The sequence below is a fragment of the Falco biarmicus genome, chromosome 1, assembly GCF_023638135.1.
Source record: "Falco biarmicus isolate bFalBia1 chromosome 1, bFalBia1.pri, whole genome shotgun sequence".
NCBI classification, from domain to species: domain Eukaryota; kingdom Metazoa; phylum Chordata; class Aves; order Falconiformes; family Falconidae; genus Falco; species Falco biarmicus.
The window spans coordinates 69,665,611-69,682,440 of NC_079288.1; the positions used below are offsets into that span (position 1 = coordinate 69,665,611).

Sequence of the window (16,830 nt, forward strand, 5' to 3'; positions counted from 1 at the left end):
GCTCTGCTATCGTAAGCACAGCAGCTTGATGACAGGATGCCAGGAGATGAGAAGGATGGTGTGTAACTGTACGTCAGCTATACGCCTTAAGTTTTTTGCATTTGTAAAGATTAAAGAAGTCGGAAGCAGGAGGTATCTGGTATCTCAGCTTTAAGTTATATTTCATTAATGGCTGTTTTGAGGTGTCTGGGATGTACAGTTTCTGCTATCCAACGCTTCATCGGAGTACCTCCATTGGGATTTTTACCCTAATACAGCATTTTTTGTTTCACCTGTCTTGTTTGAAGGAATTAGTAGCAAGTTATATATTGTACGGTGTATTAATTGGTGCTTGGAGAGTATGCAGATATTTAGTTTGTCCTAATGGTTTATTCAGATGTGAGATTTGCTTTTTGCACTGACGGCTAATTCATGTTCTGGACTAATAACTTCTCAACTTATGACTTTTGAGTTAAAGCAATGGATGTTTCAAAACAGGCATCCTTATAGGGTTTGCTTTTCACTTTTTGCTCATCTCTTGCAGATTAACTGTATCTGTTCCAAATTATAGCTTGTAATAGTACTTGGTAGTTATTAACTTTCTTGCTGAAATAAAGATAACCAGAAGGGTTTTTCTATTGTTTTATAGTAGCAGTTGAAGGTGTCTCATGAAAACGATTAAAAATCCTTAAAGTTGGTTTTATTAATGTATATAGTTTCCAAACTAAAGTAAACCATGGGATACATTCAGTTACAATAAATGCAATCTACAACTAGAAAAATAATTGCTGTATAGGTAAGGAGGTGAATTGCAAAATTTAGACTAGGTAATTGTCAGCTATACTAAGACTGAGAGTAAAAATAATAATAATACTAAAGGTTATCTGAGAAGAGGTTATATGTGATGCTGTTTTCTCCTTTATGTCCTCTGTTATGTAAGCACAGCGGAGGAAGATATTCCTGACTCTCTTGTCAGGAAGTGGTACTTGGATGATCTACCAACAAACTAATTTTCTGTGCACACTGATTAGGTAGATGGGGTTTATGTCACTTTTTTTTACCATTGCCACTCCATTTGTGAAAATTGCCGTGCTGCATGTCTGCTCTGGAAGTGTGTGAGAGTTGCATTATGATGGCTTTCCACTGTGCAGGCCAGCCAGGAGCAGCCCTTTCTGTGCAGCCTGTACTGGGTGTAAGTATTGTGATTCACATGGATGCTGAGTGAATTGAGCTGAAGTGGGCAAGCCAGTTGCTTCTTTTCTTAAAACGTTTTCCAATCAAGTGATGCAGTATGTGCAGAACAAGGAATTACGCAATATTTATGTTGAGTATGTGTTTGGAAATTCAATAAATTCGTATGCTAATAAGTTACTTCAGAGAGGTTTTTTTCTGTATTTTCATAAAAAAATATAAGCAAATGCTACTTTTTAAGGTGTATATGATAACTTCAGAATTTTGTATACTGAACAGCGTCAGAAGAGGAGTGGGTATGTTGCATGCATATCCATATACATAAAAATAAGCATCTGTAGAGAGTATTTAAGTATATAACAGAAAGGCAGCAGAGCTCCATGGGTCTGGTTAAGGGCTTGCTTAGCTGGCATAACGTTGCAGTGCTGGCTAAGGTTTTATTGTAGTTGATCTTTTTTCTTTCAGTAACAACAATGAAGTGACATTCATATGGCCTAGTTTCAGAATGTGATGTCTGTGCCAAAAATTTTAGGCATTACTTCTTTTTAAATGGGATCAGGAATGTTCTTTTAATCCAACAGTGAAGTGAGGATGTTCCCGCTTAAGAATTGTTTACTGAAGTTGTGGATGGGATGGAGGCTTTATACTGGCTGGTCCTCAGGTTGCTTTTTTCTGTAGTATTTAAGAAATCTTAGTTTTCATAACTTTAAGAGCGTTAAGTTACAGTATGGTTTCTGTTGTTTAGTCCATTGCAGTTTGAATATGGTCTGTTGAACCATTCTTCTGAGGTTTCTGATATTGTAGCAAAAATACTAATTTTGATTGTTACTTACGTTGATTGATGTAAGAAAATTCTCTTATTTTGTCTAAATTTGTTTAAGAATAAGGAGGCCTGGGTGCCACAAAAATTACTTTTAGCAATGCAATATATGAGTTAAAAAAACCATTGTGCTGCTTACAATCAAAAGCATTATGTAATGAATACCTTTCTGTAAGATATGACATATGTTTTAATGAAAAGTGCATGTATTTCTGGGGCTTACAGTCTAGGCAGGAACAACTGGTTTCCAGTGAATGTGAGTATGACACATTACTGCTTTCTTAAAAGCTCTTCTGTGTTTCTAATAATTACTTGATTAATAATCTTGTCCAGGTGAGAAATAAATAATTGTTTCTGGATAATGAAAAAGAACAAACAATGTTTTTATTGTGTTTCTAAGAATGAATACACAGCTTTCTCTTGCTGTGCTGCAGTTGTGGTATGTCTGTCTGCTAAACAGAAAGGCACACCTGTCCTGTGGGTGCTTCTCTGTCCTTGAATTCTTGTCCCTACCATTTTCTGGTAAATCAGTGTTGCAGATGGTGCATGAGATTTTCATACAGTCTTGCTCATGTTGACTCAGAAGTCATGCATATATTTCAAGAACTCGTACAATGTAAGAGATCGGGGCGGCTCTTAACGTCACGCCTGCCAAAGCTACATCGAGGTCATTGGCCTTGGCCTCTTTTTGGTAAGAGTTTGTGACAGTGATTTTCAAACTTACTTAGATTTGTGAGCCTGGGAACAAAGTTGTAGCAGGGAAGTGAGCTGTATCTGCCTGCACAGTAGTCGTTTTTGAAAATGTGTTATAAAATCAGAAAGAAATGGAGCGGCTTTAAAAGGAAGTGAATTATTTGAGCTATGGCTGCCAGGTGCTGACAAGCACGTGAAAACTGGGGAGAGCTACCTGGCAGATACTTCTGAATCACTCTTTCTGTGAATGAAAAAAGCACTTGGAGTTAAGAATCGCTTACCTTCCCATAGGATTAGCTTGACTGAAGATCACTTCCTCCTTTACCAACCAAAAATGAACTCCTGGCTCTCAAGAGAGGTTCTGCTCTGATAATACAGTATTTAACAAAGTAGGTGTAATGGATTAATTTTTAACCTGTGGATTTTCATTTGATGGCAGCAACAAAACTGTAATTTAAATAAAAAAGGTGAAATCACCTTGCAATGCCATGATAGGAACTTATATGAAAAGGGATCATATGAAGAACTGTGGAACAGGTGTTTTGTTCCCAGTCTTGTTTTTTGTGAGGAGATGGGGTGGAGTGTATGTGGAGGTGTGCACGGGTTTAGCAGAAGGACAGATTTGCTTCTTCTGTTGCAGTTTGTTCATGGATTATGCTTTTTAAAAGCACAATTTGTTAATATTTTAGGAATCATTATTGTATGATAAATTTTAACCTGTTTTCCAAGCAAGTGTTAAACTGCAAAGAAAAATAAAACCTGGGGAAAAAATAGGTCTGAGCTGTTACGTGATTTTCTCATCCAAACTGTCCTTTGGGGTAGCAGTTATCAGTGGCAGTACAGTGCTCTAGAGAACTTCCAGACATCTTTCAATGGCAGTTTTATATGCTAGTGGCAAAATCAGCATTACTTCACAATCAAGAGAAATCTTATTTTTCATGACATACTATTTTTGATGCCTTTTAAAACAATAAAATAAATAAGTATGATATTTAGTAGGTGTTAACTTTATCCCTCCAATATTAAACATCCCAAATAATAATGTGTTCAATCTTTTTGTAGAAAGCTTTTTGTTACTTGTAACCTTGACTTCAAAAAATCATGACAGTAGTTGTCTTGTATCCTGAAACTCCATAGACTGTCTCCAGAGAATATACCAATTCTTTCTTACGACTTCCAAAATTGTTTTGACATGTCAAAAAGTGAAACCTTAAAATGAAAGATTAATACAAATTTATGGTAACTTTTGAAAAAGCTACTAAATTCCACTCTTTTTTAAAAAAATGTATTTAATTGTACTTTGTGATAATAAATGTACTTGTGGATCCCTGTACTGCTGAAGCAGCAAGTTTCTTTGCTGTAGAAGGGACAGGGCACTTAACAATGGCTTTTCCACAGCCTGTCAGTTGTCACAGGAAAAGCAAGTTTTTGTTAGTAGTTATTCAACCAATAAAATATGAATGTTTTTTGTTTTTTGTTTTTTGGTTTTTTTTAAGGGATTATGGAGGGGGACCTCTGTACTTGACCCTCTTTATGAACTTAGGTGGTCTTTAATGGTGGCCATTTGTGCAGTATATTTTGGGGCACATAAGACCATGAGTCATTGCATTTCCTGATACGTGGTGTGTTGGCATACATGCAACTAAATGAAATGTCAGTCTGTGTAGTAAAATCTGCTATGTAAAAAAAAGATAGCTTTTATATTTATCTTTTCTTCAGGGTAGGGTTGAAATAACAAGGTCTATAAATGGATATAGGCTGGAAGGAGGCAAGAAAGCTGTAAGTAGATCACCCAAACTAGAGAAACCAATGTATCACCCTGAAACTGAAGAGCACCTAGTGTATATAAGTGAAAGTTCTGAAGCTGTCAGACTTTTCCAGTCCCACTCCGTTAGGTGCAGGTCAAGTGAGCAGGATGAACATGAGGGAATTAGCCTAAGATGGCTGAGCTCATCACTTTTGCCAAAAGTGGTGGCTTTGCCCCTAGCAGTGCAGCCTTGTCACCTTTTCAGCTGCCAGTTGTGCTACTTTGTCTTACTCTTTTAGTGGGCTGTTTTGGGTCATTACATCAGCAGAAATTTTCTTGGGAAGGTGGAGAAGTTGCTGCTGCTGCTGTTTGTTAAAATTATCCAACTGAATCCTCTTAAGGCAAGGAGGAGGGTGGATGTGAGGACTTACTGTAAAAGAAGGGTCAGGACCACCTGCCTAGTAGTGAGGCTGTCTTGTTTGGTGGGCATGTAGGGGCGTCTCAGCTCAGCTGTCTTGCTGTCACGTGTTTTGCATAGAAGCCTTCTTTATATTTGCTTATTTTTCTTCTGCATGACTGAAGATGTGTGATTATTTTTTGGGTAGTTTTGGGTTGGTCTAGCATTCACTACTGCTAAACATTCATACCTAAATGTGTACTTTTTCCCTGCCTTATTTGTTTGATGCCTACAGTCTATTTTCTGAAACTCTTTGTGTAGATTGAACATAAGGGCATGGCTGCTTATTAGGGAGTGTATATAACCAGATTTGTACCAGTGATAAGCAGATAAGGATATATGATGTTTTGGGCCTTATTTTGGACTTCTCTGTGTATCAGCATGGAAAATCTTGAACTGTGGTGTTTTTTGGGTGGGTTCTTTTTTATTATTTTTTGAAGATTGTTACATGTGCGGTTCTTCATATTAATTTTTAAATAAGATGCCTGCATTGTATTAAGTACATTATGTGTTGAGATATACATTATTTATTTTCGTCAGGCATGGATATGCTCGAATGAACTTTCCTTTGTGACGTTCTTTCTATAAAAGCAATATACTTTTTGCTAAATATGTAACTAGGTTCTGTAATGATTGAAATTGCAGAAGAGAATGCTTTTGAGAGGAGAAAGTGCCCCAAATGCAAACCACTCTGTCAGCTACTGTTGGGTCGAATAAACTGCATGCTGTGCATGGACTTCAGGAAAACTCCAGATAAACCAATTGCAACAACCCATATCAAATACCCCATTTCTGCTGACCTTTTTTTTTTTTTTTTTTTTTTTTAAACTCTAGCTTTGGCCTTTTGTGTTTGAAGGGGAAAGGTTCAGACACTAGAGATTTAATAGCATTTAAGAGATCATTGACAAAACAGAATTTGTTTATTTAGAAAGGTGACTGCCAACTTCAGAACACTATGTGGAGTAAAACTGTTGTTTGCTGTATTATATATCCTGTTTGCGTGTAGTTACAGGTTTTCCCCTGTATGAAAGAAATATTCTTCCTCATTCCTCTACAAAGAGTAATGATGCTAGTCAAAGGGAGCTTTTAAATTCTGTAAGGTACAGTGCAAATTAAAGAGTGAATTTGAACTTGAAGAGAAAGAGGTCATTTTTAAATCAAAAGGGGCACTCAGAACCTCAAAGACACTGGGCCATGCTACTACAAATATGAATTAAGTGTTTGAGCTCTGATGTTCCCACTTGCCTGTGTGAATGTCACAAGCAAAGGTTTATGTTAGTAGGTCTGGTAGAAAATAGTTACTGGGAGAAATTTCAGAGTAGTTTACTGAAATATGATTTCTATAATATGCTGCTAAGCTACAATAACAGAAGAAAATAAAATGTTAAGGCATATAATTGCTTTGTTTCAATTACTTTAATATTAGAATATTAATTATTTAAAAATGAATAGAAAGAAACTTTATATCACTGACTTTGCATTAATAAGTCTCATTATACAAATCCAGGAGTTTTTGTGGCCCAATCAAGAACTACTTAAGACACGGTGATGGTCAAGAAGCTGGAGGTAGAAAATGTTTCAGTACAGCTACAGAATTAACATGTGTTATGACTCTTTAATTATTTTAGCCAGATTTTAGACTTGATGCCTTAAGTAGGTATAGTTAGAACAAACAAGAAAAGCAACATGTGTTGGATAGATTTTTCTTGGTTCAGAATGAATACTACTAATGATTATATAATGCTTTCAAAGTAGTAGTAGTAGAAAACTACAGGCATGTAAAATTTTTTCCTCACTCTTTGCCTTTTTCTCATTCTTCTCAAGAATTTGAAAATCCAAAGGGGAGAAAGAATACATTTCTTTAGATTCACATAGCCTCAGAAACAGACCACTTAGAGTTTAAAAAAACAAGCACTCCAAACTTCTAAAATAAAAATTTTCATTTAAAACATTGATAGGTTTTTTTTCTCAAAAATTAGTTCAAGTTCTAGAAGTAATTTCTCAAAGAGATCTTGGGAAAGCACAGCATGGGAAGTATAAATGATTCCTCTGGTTCTGTCCATCAGGCGCAGTTGGTACATGATTTGGGGACATTTTCAATTTTACTTTTTGAAGTTCCCTTTGTACTGAAGCAATTGCTACAGACCAGAATGCTGGTCTAGGAAGATGTATGAATGCCTTAAACCCTTGCAAATCAATGCTAACTAATAAATGAATATTGGAAAGAGTTGTTATGTTTACAGTGCTATCAAAGCAGAGTAAGTAGCCTTAGGAATTGTTGGTTTTCTTCCTTTTGCTTTTTTTATTCATGATCCATGTTTGCTTCCTTTGTTCACGCTGCTGAACTAGAACTTAAGATCCTCGGGTTAGGAACTGTCACGTTTGGGAGGGTGGCGGTGCACCAGGTTCACTGGTCAGTAACATCTCAGCAGCTCTTAATGCAGCCAATATTGGGCTTAGAAAACTGAGTGTCTGACATCTCAGTGGAAACCTGCCTCCTTTTTCACTCTAACATCTTGTTTGTGCCAGTTGTCAGCAGGGCGTAGTAGTTGGGCCAAATATCACCAGATTTTTACTGTTCTTTCAGCTACAAATGAGGTCTTGTCCTGGAAAAAAAGAGGCTGGCAACTGGCACGCTGTTTTTGTGACAGCAAGGCAAAGAAAGAAGCAGGCTAGCCCGGATGTACTGACGTTTGGCTGAGAAGTTCAAAGGTGGTTTTTTTATAGCTGTTTGAGACACTGTGGCCAGAAACCTGTGGTAGATTTAGGGATATTAAGGTGGAGTCGTGCATTGTTCTGCTTGTAGGGGTATTCTTATATTTGAACCTCCCTCTCTTCAGAAATTAACAGGATAGGAAAAGAGGAAGGAGGAATCCAGAACCTAGAAATTCCCTAGCAGAAGTGCATGGATGAGAACGATTTTTTAGAGTATTTTTTTCTCTTTTTTCTTCTTAAATAATAATTTAAAAATCCTGAAAGGGTACTTCAAGCTATAATTATTCTTCCACAGGAAAGAAGGTAAATGTGTGTTGCTAATTCTGAAAAAAAATATATTAAGCAAAACGATATGAGCAAAACCAGGATTCACAAATGTGGCAAAAGGTGACCAAAAGGAAAGTGATTCCGCTGTTAAATTTTCCTAGCATCTGTCACTGTAGTAGTGTTCAAAGGTTTGTTTGAATGATTTTACTTTTTTTTTTAAATTTTTTTATTATTTTTTTTTTAAATTTGTAGTTTGTGCCCATTTTTTATGGCTGCATTATCCCTTAAGGGGATACTGTGACTGGAAAACTAGAGTGCTTGTCTTGGAGAGGATGAGGGAAACAAGAACATAACTTGTTTAACCGAGGAGGCGAGAGGATGGCAGGACAGGGCCTGGGAGGACCATAGGGAGGGCACAGACAGGGATTCTGCATTTTTGGAAGCAAGCTTGTAGGATTTCACTATCTAAAACGTCACGAAGGATGTGAATTACGCTGCCATTGAGCGTGAAAACTTTTTGAAGTATATTGAGCTGAAGTTCAACCTCAGTAAAACTGAATATGTGCCAAACTGGTGTCTTCCTGGAGGTGCAAGTTTTCAGAATTAAAAAATAGCATGCTCTACTTTATTCTGAAGGCCTGAAGGGAGGAAGCAGTGATTCCTTGGTTAATTTTAGTTTAGGTACTGGTTTATTAGATATATTCTTGCACTTTTTTAGTTCTTTGTCAAGCCTTCATATCTCTTCTATACTTCCTAACTACTAAGACCATTTACATTCATGGTGCTGAGAAAAATGGTGTGAAGTCCTTGAGTGCTATTTGGTTTTGGTTTATATTTGCAGTTTTGAGACTAAGGTTAAAGACTGACTGCCAAAAAGGGATTGTGAATATTGGATAGCTTTAGCTATTTGGTGACTGGGGTTGGTGATGGAGACCCATGAAGGTGTGGAAGAGCAGCTGTGCCATCCTGACGGGATTTCCTCTGCTGGGATGTAGTTCTGGGGAGCCTCAGTCCCCGTTCCTGCTGCCTGGGAGTGCTGCCCCGAAGCTGCAGGCTGGGCCTGAGTTAACCTTCTGCGTTAATGGCACTGTAATTTCTGTGTGCTTTGCATGTGTCTTGCCTAAAAAAGTCTTTGTGAGAGGGGGGCGGGATATTTCTAACCTTTGAATGTATCAGTCTGCCTTGTTAACACGAGGGATGTTTGCTCGTGTGCCATCTGCCTTACGGCTCTACTGAGGTGGTGGAGCCTCGTGAGGGGTTGCAAGTTTTTGTCAGCATCTACAATTAGGAAAAAAACCTAACAGATTTCTCGTTTCCTCTGTTTTCCTGTCCTGTGCTTCTTGCTGAGTGCAGCTGCTTTAGCAGGGTATTGATAATGTATTTCTGGAGATAAATCACTGCTCCTTCCCTTGAGCTGTGGCTGTGGATTAGCAGTGCCGTGCGGGTCAGACTGCCTCCTGTTCTCCAGCTGCAGAGGAAGAAAACTGTAACCTCATTTCTTGTGTGGGTCTAGCAAACTTATAGTCAGCTCAGAAGGCAAGTGGGCTTTTATAGCATGATTAAAACAGCCTGGCATTGTGTGGTGTTGTCAATATGTGACCATACAAACTTAAATGCCATATCGTCAGGGAAGAAGATGAGCGATGAGCTCTGGATGGGAAACTCCAAATTTCTAGGTCACTGACTGAGAGTGTAACTCGGCAGAGGCCAGAGCTTGTTATTGTTTTGTGGTTTGCATTTGGTCTCCTTCCAGGTATCGGGACCAGAGTGCTCCCAGCTTTGAGGCCCTAACCCCCGACTGAGCTCCACAGTCACCGCACAGTCCCGCCACAGCTGGACCTGCTTCCCAGCTCTCTGCTTCTGCCCCTTCAAAAGTTATTCAGTTGTTAGTCTAATCTGCGTTTTATTACTGCAGAACGATTAATGAGGTAATATTTTTTTACGATACATACAGATTGTGCCTGTGTAACTTTGTTGTACTGAGGAAGCTTGAGGTCAAATACCTTGACCAGAAAAGCTGAGATTTTCAGGGTTGAGCAGGAATAGTGGGGCAATGCATAAAAACGGTTTTGGTAATAGTATACCTGAGCAAGAATGAAGCAAGTATTGCTCCATTTTCAAAACAATGCTACCAGTATATTTATGTGTTAGAACTTGGGAGGTGGTGTCTTTGGCTAGCTGTCTGTGCTAATTCTGCTTGGTAACCTAAGTGACCTTATTTTTTTTTTCTTCATGTAAGGAGCGTTATGGATTATACAACCATTTTTTGTGATATCCTCTACTAGGAAATTTTACCCTCTGTTCCTGAAGAGGGCCAGACATTGAGAATTTTTAAAGCAGAACCTTAATAGATTCATATCTTTCTTCTAGTGTATTTCTTCTTCTTTTTATATTTGTGGTGAACTGTGTAGTCTTCTAAATGGCACTCAAATACTGCTTCTGTCGTTAATGGCCAAGCCATAGCTGGTATTAGTGCATATGGTTAGATGCTTAGTTACTTTTCAAGCCTCAAAACCTGGTAGTACTCAAATGATTACAGTTCTGAATGTAGTTGTGATAGTTGTCCTAGCTCCTTACAGGCTGCTTTCTTTAAAATACGGTTTTATATATAAACATATTTTTATTCCTGTCTGTCAGCATGGAAGTCTTCAGAAAAGATTTTACCATACTTCATTTTGTAGGTGAGCATCTCCTTTAACTTTGCTGATAGACTGTGAATATATTCTGTGTCTTCCTACAAAAATAGGAATCCTGCTATTTTAATTTTTCTCAAAAAACAGCATAGGAAATACTGTTGCAACATTGTGTAAACCATGTAGCAGTTGTAAATGTAAGACCTTATAAGAGGGAAAGGAGATGTTACTTAAAATAAGAACTGAGGGGAAGAAGGTTTTCACTTGCCCTTATAGTCTCTTAAGCCCCAGAGGCCAGTCCAGCAGCTGAGCACCAGGACAAGGGTATTCATGGTGTCTGTCCTGCAAAATGGCACCATGATGCTTGTGTCCAGCTGGTCTGGAATCCCTGGCCATGGTATGGGAGGTGAGGATGCCAGGTGCCACATTATCCTTATGTCCCGAGTTCCTCTTTGGTTGCCAACAGATTTTGGATATGTTTTTGGAACGGACAGTGATCAGTGTCTCCATCCTGTCCCACCTCTGTGAGTTGTTACTAGTCATCATGGTTCTTTGTCTCCAGGTCTGGGTGTGCTGTGAAATCACAGGTAGATATGTGGGGGGTGGGTGTCAGGAATTTTCCGTCACCTGCTTCACCTGGGTGCCGTTCATACAGGCCATGCTGGGAGCCCCACTTCCCTGGGTGCCTCCACAGCCAGACCTTCCAGTTCATACCAGTCTGAGCCTCTTGAGTTACAGTTCTCTGCAATGCTTTTTAGAGCTTATAAGAATGTATTGAAACCAGGTAAATGTCCTTATAGTGGAGAAAGCAAACTACTTTCTGAAATAGATTAGAATCAGATAAAAAGTTAAAATGAAAGTTGAAGAACACAGAAGAGAAAAGCTTTTCCTTTTCCCTTTCAATTGTAATACACACAGCTGAAATCTTAAATGAACAATTTAGCCATGTGTTTTGGAGTTCCACGGAGAAGCATATGATAACCTATTTTTATTTCAGATGTGACTAGCCTCCTCCCCTGGAACTAACAAAGAAGCTGTTAACTCTGAAAGCTTGGTGTGTTTATGGTGGCTAAGAATAGCACTGCATGGCACTTAGTATTGTCCTCTTACAGAAGTCCAGTTCAGGTGCTGGCTATGTCTGCATGGTACGTGAGATTTTTTTGCCAGGTTTGTGCTGTGCCCTTGCACTTTCTCTGAAGGCTGTCATCTCTTTTTCTAAGGAGTTGCACAACTTCAGATTCTTGCTAGTTTGGCTTAGTTTTATTTGCGGTTAGCATAAATAAATTTATTCAGAAAGTCTAGTTAGAAATACAAGTGTCTTATGCTAACTTCTAAAAAAATATTGTTAGCTAGGGCTTCGTGTGAACTCAGCACTACCTTGTGCTGTTAGAAATGTAAAAAGTGCTGAGGAGCCTCAAAATACAGTTCCCAAACTAACCACAGGAGCAAAACAAATTTGTATAACTGACCTAGTGAACAGTCCTGGATCGTCTGGATGTTTTCTGATTTTCATATTCATCAAATGTTTTTTTCCCCCCAAGAAAAAATTAAAATAGGCATTCCAGACCATCACCAACTCAGCAGCTGACATTGCTGTTTTTCTGTAGAGTTTGGTGAACAAAAGGCCCTGGCTTTAAAGAGTACGTTTGGTAAACAGAAAAACACAGGCAGCTACACCATATTTAAAAACAGAATTTACAACAATGTTGTAAGATATGTATGTGCCATCACAAGGCTATTTATGCTCTAGTTGACAAATAATCAACCTCTGCTATGTACTAACTTGTTGGTTAGTTGTACTGGAAACTAAAACCCATCAGATTTGAATTTTCAGAAGAGCTGATCCCCTCAGTTCAGGGCAGAAAACTTTATTTAGGGAATATGTTCAGGTATGATTTTTTGGTTGGTTGGTTTTGACAATTACATTTAGATATTTACCTGGATGTGGGAAAAAATGGGTTTTGTCGTGTTGTTTTGACTCCTCAGCAAACTTGCTGTAAGAATACATTTTGAAAGTGCTGATTTTTTTTTTTTTAAATCTTTTCCTAAATTTCTTTTCCTCCTCAGCATGTTTGTGTTAAATGTGACAGATTGAGTTAGTCTTCAGAGGTTTATTTCCCTTTCCAGTTCGTATGTTCATATGGAGGATTACTAGGCAAAACTGACAGAATTAGAACGTAGAACAGTTGTTCTTTCCTGAAATTGATACTTAATGCATGAGACTTACTGTAACCCTGATCTGTGTGTGCTTGAGCATATTCCAATGCTCAAATGTATTTGTTTGTTTATTCTCTTTGTTTAATCTGTGTGTGTATATCTAACACTTCAGTTTTCAAACCATACCTCAGTATCAGAAATACTGTTATAATATTTGACTGCTTCACTAGGCAGTTACTTACAAAGATGTGAAAATGCTCTGTAAATGGACCTAGTCTGGGCTAATGTAATGTTTGGAGCTTTAATTTGTAGAAATATTTTTCATCTGAAATATTAATATGCTTATACGGAGCATATAAAAAGAAATTAAATTAGTTTCTTAAGATTCTTTTAAAATAGGTTGTTCTTTTTTAGTGATACATGATTTGAAGTTATTGGTTACTTTATAACTGATGCTCCAGAGTCCTTTTCCAAAATAGCTTTTTATAGCAAGGCTGCCAGTATTCATTACTTTTTGCATTTATTCAGGAAAGGTATCGGTTTGACATTAATGAGGATAATTGAGGATAATGAGCATAATAAGCATAATGAGGAAAAGTCTTCTGCTACTGGAAGCTGAAATTGCCCTCTTCTCACATGGAAAGAGTAAGCAGGCAGTGGTAGGGGGGGGTTAAACAAACTAGTTTGGGTTGTTGTACTTGGTGAGAGAACTCTTTGCAAAAGCTGTTGGCTTCTGACACTTTTTTTGGAAATAATATAGAGCGTAAATTTGTTGAGCATATTGATATTGTTTTTTCTTTCAGTACAGTGCATCGATAGGGTTTTCTGTATCCTTAATTCTTCAATCTGAGGATATGGAGTTTTGTTTTTCCAGAGAAATGTGGGTTAGGAAAGATGAGAGAAGGTATTTAAGTTTCTTTTTCTGTTTGCTGGTTAACAAAGGCATGCCTATGATCACTTTGACCTTGTTACTTGATGCATTTTTTGATGTGTGGTGTATATGTATCTATTAATACGTTGAAAAGAAACAAAACCTCATCACAGATGATGTTTCTGGTGACAAGTGTTAATTTGAATTGTCTATGCTGCCCATATATCAGTGTGTTTGTATTCCTTTGATGCTATATCCTTGCCTTAATTTTAGTTTTTTAGGTACTACTGAAAGCTTCTCTTTCTCTTCACGTAATTAGTGTACCTTAAAAATGATATCTTTATTCAGAGTAAGTTCACTCTCATCAGTGCTGTGGAAATGTGTGCTTCCTTAACTTGTAGAACAGTGAATATGGAAATCTGGAATAAACACTACCAAATAAAATTCCCTTCCATTCTCTTTCTACTCTTCTAGTCCTCAGACATGACTAGTATATCTTTCCACTGCTGCTTTTGCCTCCCTTATGCTTTTTATTTTAACATCACTTAGCCAAGCATTGATGTAATGTTACTGCCTTTGTTAGCTCATGCTTAACATAGGATTCAGAGCGCCAGTGTATTTCTAGCCTGGTGCAGTGTTCATTTGATAGCCCAGGAAGGAAAAAATGGATTTCTCTGTTAGTAGTAAAAGTTCTGCTCTCTGCCCCGCTTCCCCCACCTTCATGGGCTGAGCAGGGCATGCCTTCCATACTAAGCAGGAAGGGTGTGGGGGAGAATGTGTGCATGCAAGGTTACCTGCAGACTTATCTGTCACTTGGGAAGTTGACTGTCATTCTGTGACTTTCAAACTGCAGTCCAGCACCCAGGAGGGGGAATGAGAAGAAACCAAACTGCCCCCTAGCAAGCTTAAATTTGCTCAGTAGGAATCTGCATCCCCCTTGGAAACTTCCTCTTAAAAAAACACCCCTCTGCTAATGGCAAAATACTGCAAAATATTGATACAGGTGGTAGGATTATACCTATCTGCTAGGCTGAAATGGATACCTTATTTCTAGGTCCTTATTGGTGAAGTTTGTGTCAATGCTGCAGCCACGCTGGGAATCCAGCAGTGAGCCATAGGGCGGTGTCACTATTTTTAGCTATTATATCATCAAATAAAGTTGTAACTGCTCGTGTTTAGAAAAAAATTGATGGCATAAATCATTGGAATTGATGCCAGATGGCTAGACATCTGAGCCGAGCTCTTTCCAGTTGTCCTTCTAACTCCAAAAGTTAGAAGCGAAGGAAAGATGTGTGGTGCTTTCATGTGTTAAGGTATCTTGGCTATTACATGAATCCACAGTACTATCTAAAAGCATGAAAACCATGACTGGTATGGTGAAGAGTCTGAGCTTTTAGGCCCCCTTGAAAGGCAGGGAATACTACTAGTTCAGACTTAGCAGTGGCTTGGTTTACATTTTCTGAAGGGCAGGTGGAGCAGAAGAACTAAGCCATATGCTAGTCTATCCTTGCTCTCCGTACTCAAAAGGAAGTTGTCTTTATTCCTGTTGCAGTAAGAATTTTAAATAAAAAATGTGTCAGATAATGCTCTTCAAAAACGGTAGTGTAAGCCTTTTTTTTTTTTCCCCTTTTCAATTTAATCATGCTAGAATAGAATTGTTTCTGTGTTTCATCACTGCTAAAGGTATGACTTAGAATGCTGTAGAAACCTAACATTGAGATATAGGAGGTAAAGAAGCAATTTTAGGGTTTTTATGCTTACATGGTTACTCTTGAGGGAATACAAAATTTGTAAATGAGTGAAACTTGGCAGTTACATATGCTCAGTTGTTAAATGTTTCAAAATAAACAGGTATCAGGATACATACCTTTATTACTTGACATCACAGCACTAATACTTTGGTGCTGTGCAAAGTATTTTGACAGTAGAGTCATGTTAAGTCTTCACAATGACTACTGAGAAAGAAGACAGTAGGTAATAGATGTGTGCTTGGGGGGGTATCTGTTCTCTGAAAAGTTTGGAACTTGATTACAGAACTGTTTTCCAGCAGAAATTCATGTATTAAATCTAACTTTATTATATGTGCAGCTTTAAATTTAATTGAAAGCTACAGTTGTATGAAACTTTAGGACAGTAGAAGCATTTCTGAAAATTACCATTGGGAATTTAACTTCTAGCCCTGAACCTTTACATTCCTGCCATTATCCTACTTCCATACATGATGGATTATGTTCTAGGTTGTGGACAGATGAGAGAGAGATTTACCCTTTACATTCTTTTAAGCTGATCTTGCATGGCAACAGCTTTCTCACTATGAAGCAAAGTAGTTAGGAAGTACGCTATTGAATAAATTTTATGTCTTTCTAAGTGAAGGTTTCTGTGAGTTAAAAATAGGATTTTTAATTAAAATGGTTTGTCTGAAGAGGCTTTCTATTCTGGATGTTTTTATAGAAAATAAATTACATGAACTATGTTTTTAATGGTCTGTCACTTTAATGGTCAGGATTTCCTGATGGCATGCCATAATCAAGAGTGACTGGGCAGGACTTGAGACAATTGTGTTCAAACAGATTTCCTCTTCTCCTTCTAATTTTTATGCTTTAGTACATTGTTTTCCAATGTGTATAGTTTGGTCTTTTGGCATCTTGTGCTATCAAAACTATTTTTTTGTTTTCCCCCCTTTTTTTTTTCTTGTCTGATAATAATCTACACTCATCATCTGCCATAGAAGGCTCTATAAAGCAATTCACGTAATGAGTTGTACTTTTTGCATGTGCTTGTAACGATTTCAGCTGGTATGCCCCATCTGTGTCCTAGCTGTTAGGTTGTTAAGGTGGATTTTTGTTTTTTAAATGTAAATACATAAAATAGGTCCTACATACATCTTAGTGGGGTTTTTATTTATTTAATTTTAAACTTCTTGTCTGTAAAGGTAGTTGCTTGCACCATCGATGGGACATTCTGCCCTGCCATCCCATACTAAGTTAGAATGACGTAGCATTCATCAGGCGAGCTTCAGCAAATATGTTTGAGACTGTAGCTTGTTAGCAGCCTTTGCTGCTCTCAAGTCCAGCATTCTCAGTGAACAGGAAGAGCCCAGAATGACTGATAGCCTGTTTCTGACTGGCTGCCCTGGATGTCCTGACACTGCCCTGAATGTCAGATCTGACCTCTTTTTCAACCATTAAATTTCTTAATAAAAGTATTTGTGTTTTCTACCTTCTGTAGATAAAAAATACCTGCCCATCTGATATATGGGACTGTACGTGATACACATGGCTGTTGTTCTTCCTGTTCAGT

At 37.9% G+C, this 16,830-nt stretch overlaps 1 protein-coding gene across 11 annotated transcripts in view; it reads left to right on the top strand.

Annotated features, from left to right (window-relative positions):
• Positions 1-16,830, top strand: part of FRYL (FRY like transcription coactivator) — a 185,816-nt gene that overhangs the window by 48,522 nt on the left and 120,464 nt on the right. The gene's annotated exons all lie outside the window — the stretch shown is intronic.